Source organism: Rattus norvegicus, chromosome 11 (genome assembly GCF_021556685.1).
Source record: "Rattus norvegicus strain SHRSP/BbbUtx chromosome 11, alternate assembly SHRSP_T2T, whole genome shotgun sequence".
NCBI classification, from domain to species: Eukaryota; Metazoa; Chordata; class Mammalia; order Rodentia; family Muridae; genus Rattus; species Rattus norvegicus.
This window is the reverse complement of record NC_141544.1, coordinates 74,515,248-74,527,692: the sequence shown is the minus strand read 5'-3', so window position 1 is coordinate 74,527,692 and position 12,445 is coordinate 74,515,248.

The following is a 12,445-nucleotide window of genomic DNA, read 5'->3' as shown; positions in this document are numbered from 1 at the left end:
ATAAAGCTGCTATGAACATAGTTGAGCAAGTTTCCTTGCAGGATGGTAGAGCATCTTTTGGCTATATGCTTAGGAGTGGTATAGCTGGGTCTTGAAATACAACTATTACCAATCTTCTGATAACCTGCTGCTCAATTGATTTCCAAAGCTGTTGTACCAGTTTGTAATCCCCCGGCAGTAGAAGAGTATTCCCCTTTCTCTGAATTCTCGCCAGCATGTGCTGTCTTTGAGTTTTTGAACCATTTTGATGGACATAAGTTAGAATCTCAAGGTTCTTTTGAATTGCATTTCCCTGATGACAAAGGATACTGAACATTTCTTTAGGTGCTTCTTAGTGATTCAGGATTTCTCCTTTGAGAATTATTTATTTATCTCTGCTACCCAATTTTCTAGGTTTTTTTTTTTTTTTTTTTTTTTTTTTTTTTTTTTTTTTTTTTTTTTTTTGCTATTTGGGTGGTTTGTGTCCAGGTTCTTTAATATTGTACATACTTTGGATAGTATCCCTTTGTCAGATGTAAGGTTAGTGAAGATCTTTTCCAAATCTGTAGGCTTTATTTTATACAGATGACAGTGTCCTTTGTCTTACAGAAGCTTTTCAGTTTCATTGGGTTCCATTTATTAATTCTTGACCTTAGTGCCTAAGCCCATGATGGTTCAACTCAGGACATTGTCTCCTGTACCAATTTGTACAAGGCTATTTCCCACTTTCTTTCCCATATTAAGTGTGCCTTGTATTTTGTCGAGGTCTTTGATCCATTTTGAATTGAGTTTTGCAGAGGGGCAATCTCTAGGAGGTGCCAGAGACTTGGAATGGAGAGAGATCCCAGAGTGTCTGAAGAAGTGACCTTAGCTGAGATTCCTAGCAGTGGGGGATTTAGATATTGAAGTGGCCACTTCTTATAGCCAGGGAGAATTCCCAGTGGAAGGATAAGGACATCAACCCATCCACAAAACTTTCCACCCAAAATATGTTCTGCCTACAAAATGTGCAGGGACAAAAATAGAATGGACACTGAGGGACTGTCCAACTAATGACTGTCTAAAATTGAGACCTTTTCCATGGGTAGAAACCAATCCTTGACACTATTAATGATATTCCATGATGTTTGCAGATAGGAATTTGTAGGTTGATGTGCTTATGCAGTTGAAGGCAGGAACAAGATAGGACGATGCCTGTCATTGGATGAAAAGGAAGGATGGGTGGGAGAAAAGTTTTAGAGAGAGAGAGGAGGCCAGAGCGAGGAGGAGGCAGCTGAGAGAACATGGTGGTGGATGTTAAGATTCCTCCTTGCATATATTACAGGTTGTTATGACTGTTCTTAAGGCATGGATGTGTACAGGATTTTGTGTTGTCTAGATGGGCAAATTATATCTTATCTCAGATGTGGGTGTTTTATATCCTTTTCAATTGGATGTAAGTTAAGTTTATTGTGTATTGAGAATTTAACATGTAAATCTGATTGTTGGGTTACAGATTGTTGAGTCTTGATTTTACCATGTGACTGGAACCAAAGAGCTCATGGCTAGCAGAGAGCCTCTGGGAGAGATAGTAATCTGAGATGAATTAGTGCTAGTTCCAATGGCCCATTGGAGTGGAACTAGCGACCACTAGTGTACATGTGGGAACCCGTTCCGCCAATTTTGATTTTTACTGCAATGGGAACCTAGCATAATTGTCCTCTGAGAGGCTCCACCAAGCAGCCAATGAAAAGAGATGCAGAAACTCACACCCAAACATGAGATGAATCTTAGGGAGTCTTAGAGAGGAGTAGAGAGAAAGATTGAGGGACCTGAGTAGAACAGGGACTCAATTAGAAGTTGAACAGAGTGAATTAACTTAGACCCTTGGGAGCTCCCAGAAAATCACCAACCAAAGAGCAAGCACAAGATGAACCTAGGCCTCCTGCACATATGTAGCCAATGAACAGCTTTGTCTTCATGCAGGTTCCCAAGTCACCTAGAGGAGGGGCTGTTCCTGAGCCTGTTGCCTGTCTGTCAGTCTGGGTGTGGATCCTACACCCCTAAATGGACAACCTTGTCTGGCCTCAGTGGGAGAGGACATGCTTAGTCCTTTGGAGACTTGATTGCCATCATTTTTGGGTTTGACACCAAGAGGAGGACTACCCTTCTCACAACAGAAGGGGGAGGGGGAATAAGGGGAGTACTTACGTGAGGAAGGAAGTCAAATTGCTAATATTGTGTTGTAAATGGAATAAATAAATAAATTTAATTTAATTAATTTTGGTCTGTCTTTTGTGGTGATGTATATTTCTTAAAGGCAACAAATAAATTCTTCTTGATGTTGGTTCAAATCTTGTAGTGTATGTCTTCTAATTGGGGAATGGAGATCATTAATATTCTGAAATATATTGAAAAATTTGTATTGATTTATGTCTTTTTTGGTTCTGTAGTATTTTTTCTCTCTTATTAACTTCTTTCTAGTATATTTTATTCTTTCTTGTTGCTGCAATAATAGATTTTTTTTCCAGCCTGATGGATTCCTACAAGTATCTGCTACAGCGCTTATTTAGCTCTACATTGTTATGGTGTCTGTACCAGAGACAACAATATGGACATGGATCTAAGCAATTGAAAGTCTTTATTTTCCAAACAGCAATGAAACTTGATGTTTAGGATCCTAGTGTATCCCCAAGCTACTCTCAGGGTGAGGTTTTAAGCACAAATCCATGGCCTGGGTTGATATACTTCAGTTAGCAAGTACTGTAACAGAAGCAGAATTAAAGAGGTCAAAAAGCAAGGTTAGTACATTTAGAGATTCCCTGGAACTATGGACTTTGATGAATTAGGTATTTGTTTTGGTTTTGGAAGGTGTTGTTATCTATGCACTCAGTTTTACAGGTTGAATGGTATAGATATCATAGAGACAGTTGTGCTAATGTCTGGGAGTCTACAAAGGTTTGAGTTGCTGTTACAACAATAAATTCCTTTAGTCTATTTTTAATCGTAGAAAGATTTTATTTACTTTGTAATTAAAATAGTTTAATTTACAGCTCCCTGAACCTAAATCACATGGGGGAGAGAGCTGAACTCCCCGAAGTGTAGACAATCCTTAGAGCTCAGGGGAGACCACCACTTCTACCAACTCCTGCTCATATTCTCGGCCCAAAACAAACCTGCATAGTTACCTCAGGATACAGGAATATAGGAGCAGTCAGCAGCAGGAACCTTCTGGTTTTTGCCTGCTCCTGAAACTGAACTGAACTGGTCCCACAGCTCCCTGCACCTAAATCCCATGTGGGAGAGAGCTGGACCCTCAGAAGACAGGAAAATCCTGAGAACTCAGAGGAGACAACTACTTTCTACCCACATTACTGACCCAAGAGGAAACTGCCTAGTGCCATCTGTGCCCAGGGAGCTAGGAGCAGTCAGGGAAGGGCCCTTTGGGTTTCTACTGTGCCAAGAGCTGAAAGTCAGAGCACCTGCATATCTGAGAGCAGAGGTAAGACCAACTTTTCTCTCAACAAGGTACCCACTTGGAAGCTTCAGGTCACACAACCCAGGAGAAGCTCTCTGTTCCCAGTTACGGCTGAAAGAAAACAGGTCTACAGGAGTGCTGACACACAGGCCTACAGGAGGGTGAAACCACAGTCAGAAACAGCAAGACAAGCTAACACCAGAGACAACCTGATGGCAAGAGGCAAGTTCAGGAACATAAGCAACAGAAACCAAGACTAGTTCCACCAAAGCAAATACTGGATATCCAAACACACCAGAAAAACAAGATTTGAACATCTTATGATGTTGATGGAGGACTTTAAGAAGGACATAATTAACTCCCATAAAGAAATACAGGATAACACAAGTAAACAAGTAGAAGCCCTTAAAGAGGAAACACAAAAATCCCTTAATGAATTACAAAAAAACACAACCCAACAGGTGAAGGAATTGAACAAAAACATCCAGGATTTTAAAAATAGATATAGAAACAATAAGGAAAGCACAAAGGGAGACAACACTGGGCATAGAAAACTTAGGAAAGAGATCAGGAGTCATAGATGCAAGTATCACCAACAGAATACAAGGGATAGAAGAGAGAATCTCAGGGTCACAAGATACCATAGAAAACATCTACACAACGATCAAAGATAATGTAAAATGCAAAAAGCTCCTAACCCAAAACATCCAGTAAATCCAGTACATAATGAGAAGATCAAACCTAAAGATAATAAGTATAGAAGAGAGTGAAGGCTCCCAACTTAAAGGGCCAGTAAATATTCTCAAAAAAGTTATAGAAGAAAACTTCCCTAACGTAAAGATAAAAATGCCCCTAAACATACAAGAAGCCTACAGAACTCCAAATAGATTGAACCAACAAAGAAATTCCTCCAGTCACATAATAGTCAAAACACCAACACACAACACAAAGAAAGAATATTAAAGCAGTAAGGGAAAAAAGATCAAGTAACATATAAAGGCAGACCTATCAGAATTACACCAGACTTCTTACCAGAGACTATGAAAGCCAGAAGATCCTGGACAGATGTCATACAGATCATAAGAGAACACAAATGCCGCCCAGGTTACTATATCCAGCAAAACTCTCAATTAACATAGATGGAGAAACCAAGATATTCCATGACAAAACCAAATTTACACAACATCTTTCTACAAATCAAGCCATATAAAGAATAATAGATGGAAAACTCCAACACAAGAAAGGAAACTACACCCTAGAAAAAGCAAGGAAGTAATCTCCTTGCAAGGAAACCAAAAGAAGAGAGAGACAAAAACATAATTCTACCTTTAACAACAAAAATAACAGGAAACAACAATCATCATTTCTTAATATCTCTTAACATCAATGGACTCAAATCCCCAATAAAAAGGCATAGAATAACAGACTGGATACTTAAAGAGGACCCACCTTTTTGCTGCATACAGGAAACACACCTCAGTGACAAAGACAGACACTACCTCAGAGTGAAAGCCTGGAAAATAGCTTTCCAAGCAAATGGTCTGAAGAAACAAGTTGGGGTAGTCATTCTAATATCGAATAAAATCAACTTTCAACTAAAAGTTACTAAAAAAGATAAGGACATACACTTCATATTCATCAAAGGAAAAATCCACCAAGATAAACTCACAATCTTAATATCTATGCTCCAAATATAAGGATACCTAGATTCATAAAAGAAACCTCACCAAAGCTCAAATCACACATTGCACCTCACACAATAATAGAAGGGGATTTCAGCATCCACCTCTCATTAATGGACAGATCATGGAAACAGAAATTAAATGGAGACATAGAGAAATTACCAAAAGTTATGAACCAAATGGACTTAACAGATATTTATAGAACATTTTGTCCTGAAACAAAAGAATATACCGTCTTCTCAGCACCTCATGATACCTTCTCCAAATCTGATAATGTAATTGGTCACAAAACAGGCCTCAACAGATACAAGAAGATTGAAATAATCCCATGCATCCTATCAGATCACCACAGACTAAGAATGGTCTTCAATAACAACAAAAATGACAGAAAGCACACATATACATGGAAGTTGAACAATAATCAATAAAATTCTTGAAAACCAAATCCAAGAACACATCAAAATCATCATCCATCATGATCAAATAGGCTTCATACCAGGGATGCAGGTGAAAGATCTGTATGACAAGAACTTCAAGTTCTTGGATTTGCAGGATTAATATATTAATTATAATTAATTAATTAATTGTAATTAATATATTAATATATTTGGCCATTTTGCCAAATCTACAGATTCAATGCAATCCCCATCAAAATTCCAACTCATTTCTTCATAGAGTTAGAAAGAGCAATTTGCAAACACATTTGGAATAACAAAAAAAAAAAAAACCAAAAACAAAAAACCAAAAAAAACAGGATAACGAAAACTATCCTCAATAATAACCATCCCTGACCTCAAGCAGTATTACAGAGTAATAGTGATAAAAACTTTATGGTATTGGTACAGAGACAGCATGTACTGTATGAGTATACATGCTGTATACCCATGTGGGGCAGGCTCTGAATGGCCGTTCCTTCAGTCTCTGCTCCAAACATTGCCTCCATACGTATGTATGTGACTACTTGTCTATATGTGCACTACGTTTGTGAAGCACCTATAGAGTCCAGAAGAGGGAATTAGATCACCTGGAACTAGAGTTACCTACAGTTGTGACCCCCTTCAGTTAGTTGGTGGTTTAGGAACTGAATTCTGTTCCTCTACAAGAGCAGCAGGATTAAACCACTGAGCCTTCTCTCTATTCACAAAGTTTTAAATTTGCTTAAACTATAACGGATAGCCAGTTGTGTATATTAGTTTGTATTGGTAGTTATTGTCCTTTAGAACATGAAATACATCTTTCCAGACCCTGTTGGCTTTCAGACTGTCAGCTGTAACATCTGTTATGATTCTAGTGGTCCTGCATTTATATTTAACTTGATTTTTGCAATTTTCAATATTATTTTTATATTTAATACTTCATTTACATCATGATGAAATGCAATGTTTTTCTAACTTTGTCTATTTAGTCTAATAAATGCTTCTTACATCTGGATTGGCATCTTTTTTCCTAACATTGGGAAACTTTCTCTTACAATTACTTTAAAAATTATTTTCTATGCTTTTGATGTAGAATCTTCTTTAGTTCTTATATGTAGATTTGATCATTTTGGAGTAACTTATATGTTGGAATGTCAGAGGTATCTTTTTAACTTTTTATTTTTGTCCTTATTGGATAGCTTCAGTTCCTCCAGCTTGTCTTTAGGCTCAAATGCTCTCTTCTACTCGAACCATTTTATTGGTGTGCCTTTCCACATTTTCCCCTCTGATTTACTATATTAATAATTTATAAAATTCCATATTTCTAACTTTTATTTAACCCATTCTAATGTCTTAAATTGTCTTCCTTATTTCATTTATCATTTGTGTTCTTGATCAAAAGATTTGATTCTTTTATCTTTTATTGGATATTTTCTTTATTTATATTTCAATAATATTATTGAAATATTCTCTTTCCCCATTACCCATCTGGAAACCCCCATACCATCCCCTATCCCCTGCCTATATGAGGGTCGTCTCTTACCCACCTACCAACCACCCCACTCCTACCTCAACACTCTGGCATTCACATACACTAGGAAAACAAGCCTTCGTAGGAACAAGGGCTTCTCCTACCTTTGATGTCTGACAAGTCCTGTCCTCTGCTACATATGCAACTGAAGCCCTGGGTCACTCCATGTGTACTCTTTGGTTGGTAGTTTAATCCCGGGGGGCTCTGAGTGGTCTGCTTGGTTGATACTGTTGTTCTTTCTGTGGAGTTACAAGCCTCCTCAGCTACCTCAGTCTTTTCTCTAACTTCTCCACTGGGGACCCTGTTCTCAGTCTAATGGTTGACTGCAAGCATCTACCTTTGCATTAGTCAGGCTCTGGCAGAGCCTCTGAGGAGACACCTATATCAGGCCCCTGTTTCTTTTTAATATAATTTTCATCATTCTTTTGAATTCTTTGTCTGGAATTTTCTATATTTCACTCCTGTTAGATGACATTACCAGATAAATAATTTTTGGAGAAGTTATGTTGTCTTGCATTTCCTTATTCTTGGGCTATTACATTGGGGTGTACATATCTATTTCCTTGGACAGTTTCTTTTCATCAGCTATATTATTTTACTTGAAGTATTTTTCTGTGACTTGGGTAGGAATAGTTGAGTTCAGAAAATACTTTATTAGTCCAGGAGCTTGGAGTGTTTAATGTAAACTCTATATTATTTTCCACATAGACTATTAACTAATAAAGCAACCAACTACAACTGCTTGGTTTTCCTACGAGGCAAATGTTGTTTTAGCCAAAAAATGACAATGGTCCCTTTAACTCTAATAACTGTCAGAGTATAAAGAAAAAATTAGTATACTCAGATTGTAGTTAATAAGATTAGAAGTCAGATGGAGGTAGTATGGGTAACGATAAGGATTAATACATTGATCATGGAAAGAGTAAATTTTGAGAAGGGGAAAGCTGGTGTACTCTTAAGGTCCACAGATTGTAGAGATTGTTGAAATTATGTAAGGTTCTAATGAAGAAGTACATGTAAAAGAAGATAAAAAAAGAAAGGGAAAATGTCACAGGAATAAGAGAATGTATGACACATCATGAAGGTATATAAAAAAAGGGGAAAAGGTCTTATAGTAAACAGAGAAGAGAAAGAGAAACAACTGAGATGAAACCTAACAGCAGTAAACAAACAAAATCCAACTAATAGGAGACACATGTGCAATAGTTGAAATTAAATAACAGAAACAGCAAATTAATTTTCTTGGAGTGATTTACTGGCCCAGCCTTACTGAGTTGAAAGAAGAAAATCTCAAGTCCCTCAGGCTTTAGTGGTTTCCATGGGGTACTGTGTGCAGAAGAGGAGGCCTCTTGGTCTTCGTCTCAAGTGGCCCTTAGGGTTCTGCCATGTGTAGAGGAGTTAGAAGTAGTTTCCTGGTAGTTCTTATGGAGACCTGCATTCCACCATGGCCTCATCTGGTCTTTCACTAAGGTGTATATGAGCCTCAGTTAATTTTGTTCTTTTCCAGATGGGATTATCGGTCAGGAAGCCTGTAGAGGAGAAGACTTCCATCTACATGATGATCTTCAGCTTTCCTGGCAAATGCCTTATGTCCTCCTACAGAGATAGTCGCTTGTACACGTTTATTGCTGCTCTATACATAGCAGCCAGGGAATATAGCAGCCCATGTGACCATTAAAAATAAGTGAATAATGAAAATTTGGTTCATATACAAAGCCAAATATTATTCACATGTAAAGGAAGTAGTAAATAATAAAATTTCAGGAAAATGAAGTTGGAATAATCATTTTATGGGAAGCAACCAAACCCAGAAAGACAAATGCACAGGCTATGTCGTAAGTCTTAGGCTGTAAAACAGTTATTATCATTCTGCTAAATGGAAAAAGCAATAAATGGCCCCCAAGTTCTTATTTTTATACCTATAGATTAGTGTATTATTCAACCTACACCCCCCAATTTTTTAAGTAGATGGTGATTAACAGAGAAATTTATAACTGCTCAATGTGCCAAGCATAAAGGATTATAGAATGCTCAGTTCGAAGTGAGATATCTTTATCACAGCCCTTTTCCAAGGGTCAATAATTATCATATTAGAGAGAAACATTGTGAAAGCTAAAGGGATTAGACATCTTTAGCAAAGCACTATCAGCTTGACACAACAGAGGACTTTTTTTGACATGAACTCATAGCAACCATGACTATCTGTGCAAAATTTGCACAGTAGCAAGGCAACCAAACTCCTGGCATGGATAGGGAGGGGCTCATTAATTCTCACTCCTAGCTGAGGAGCTATTGGGAATTGATGGCTACTTGGGACAGATTATATTCACCCCCCTTCCCCGCTCCAGGGATGTAGTTCCCCAAGGGCTACCCAATGTTCCACTAAATGGTCTCATATGCATTCAAACAGGCACAAATGCAGTCAGTGAGCATTAGAGAATGGGAGAGGGAGGCAGCATGCAGTTCTGAGGAAAAGTGATGGTATGATATATGGAACTGGTACACTGAAAGGAAGGGAAATGGGAAGGACTTGATCTAAACACCCTTGCATGTGTAACTACATTTTCAAAAGAAAATTAAAAGTCAGGCAGATGACTGACTTTTCAGAAACTATATGAGGAATGCTACAAAATAACAATATAAAAAGCTTTAATATTAAGATAAAACTAAAAAGTATTAAAAAGAAACAAAATATAAGATACCATAAAACAAAAAAACAACAGTGCCAATATGCCGAATGAACATAATTGAGGGAATATTATAAGATTGAAGCAAAGCATACCAGTTATACAACTAACTTGTAAATGAGTTGAATCACAAAAATCATACCAATGCACTTAATTTCTTTTTCAAAAGGAAAATGCAGTTCTGAACCTCTGTACTGAGAATGAAATCATCTGAGGTAAAGTACTTTAGAATGTACAACAGGAGACAGGAACTGAAGTGAGACAATATTTGGGGAAATAAAATGCTGGTTGAATTGTCCACTCTGTGAGTTTTATGTCCAGTGGCAGAATTGAGTAATGTAGTAACCGCATTAGGTTGTACAAGTTGACTAGTGACCTGATGTATTTATTGGCAGTGAACACTTAAGAAAATGCACCGAGGTACTGTCAAAGTTGAAAGGGGCAGGGGAAGCCTCAGTAAGTAAAAGCAGAACCTATTTGTAAAATCTAGGAAAAAGTTCTTGACAACCCTTAAATTTCAGCCGTTACAAGGTTACTTTCTAAAAGCCAAACATGAAGCAAAGACATAAACGTAAATGGCAGCCACAACCCATTATAACACGCAGAATACAGAGCCAGAATACAGTCTTGTTGACTGATAAACTGAAAACGTCATTCTTACATGGTAACAGAATATGTGGTTTCTGCAATGACTCAATCACAATAACTAATAACATATAACTTCCAAAATGAAATGCAGAAAATATGCACCATGCTTAAAAGAAAAAGAAATCAATGTAAACTAAGCCTGAGATGACAACCATATTAGAAGCAGCAGACACGGATATTAAAACTGCCAGATATGACTGTTTAATGATTTAGTCTATGTTTATAGTCACAAACTGACATAGGATCTCAGCACAAGATTTACAGTGAGAACACAAAATAAAGTGCAATTCATAGGACTAGAAACAAGAATTAAAATAATATTCATTGGATTGACTTTAAACAACATTGTAGAAGAATAAGAAGAATAAAGGAATTTGGAATAGATCAAAATAAATGATCTAATCTGAGGACAATAAAGAAAATGTTCCCAAGACAACATGAAGAATGTGTCAGTGACTTTCAAGTGGATCATGGAAAGTTTAACCTACATGTGATTGAAATCCAAGAAGGAAGATGGGTATATAGGGAATGGGTTAGAAATGTATTTGGAAAAATAATGCCTTGGTTTTCCTCAAACACGTAATAATAATTTATTTATTCTTTGACAATTTTATACACCCATGCAATGCATCTTGATCATATTCATCAACTCCCTTCTTCCCCAATAACCTTCCAGATGATCTCCCAACACACATCCTCCCACACTCATGTCTTCTTCAAACTTTTAACAATCCACTAGGTCTCATTAGTGCTGCTTGTACATTTGTTTTTCTGGACTGATCTTCAGGTATAACCATTAGGAGTTTCTATTTCCTCCCCAGCTCTGAATAAAGACGTAAAAACTTATACTTATTAATTACAGCTTTAGGCCTTAGGTTACTTTTGTTCCCAATTAAATCTTATAACTTAAATTAATATATATGTATATTAAATTAACACACACATACACACACAAACCACACACACACATAAACACACATACACACACACCACACACATACATACACATACACACCACACACACACCACACACACACACATACACACACCACACACACATATACACACCACACACATATACACACATACACACACATACACACACCACACACACATATACACACATACACACACACCACACACACATATACACACATACACACACCACACACACATATACGCACAGACACACACACACCACACACACATATACACACATACACACACCACACACACATATACGCACAGACACACACACACCACACACACATATATACACATACACACACCACACACACAAACATACACACACCACACACACACATACACACACATCACACACACACATACACACCACACACACACATACACACATACACACACCACACACACATATACACACACACATACACACACCACACACACACACACACACATACACACACATACACACACATCACACACATACACACACATATACACACAGCACACACACACCACACACACATACACACACCACACACACACATACACACACACATCACACACACACATACACACACACCACACACATATACACACATACACACACATACACACACCACACACACATATACACACAGCACACACACATACACACACACATACACACACACACATACACACACCACACACACATATGTGCCACATGGTAGACTAGTAGCTGCTTCTCCTTTAGTTTTGGCCTGCTTTTTCCTCCATGTCTGGCTGGCAAATTCTCCTGTGCCTGACTCAACTTTTTCCCAGAGTTTCTTTCTCTGCCCAAAGTTCTTCCTATTATTCTCTCCTCCTTTCCTGAGGCCATCATCTTTTTATTAAACCAATCAGAAGGTAGGAGATTGAACATTTAGAAAATATGATGTAACCATATAAATAACAATACCAAAGTCTGGCCTGTAATCAGATCTCTGCCAGTACAGGAATCAGCATGTGTAAAGGACAAAGACAACCTCAATACAGTGTACAAAAAAGACCACCACAGCACCTTGGAGTATAAGAAACCAGCC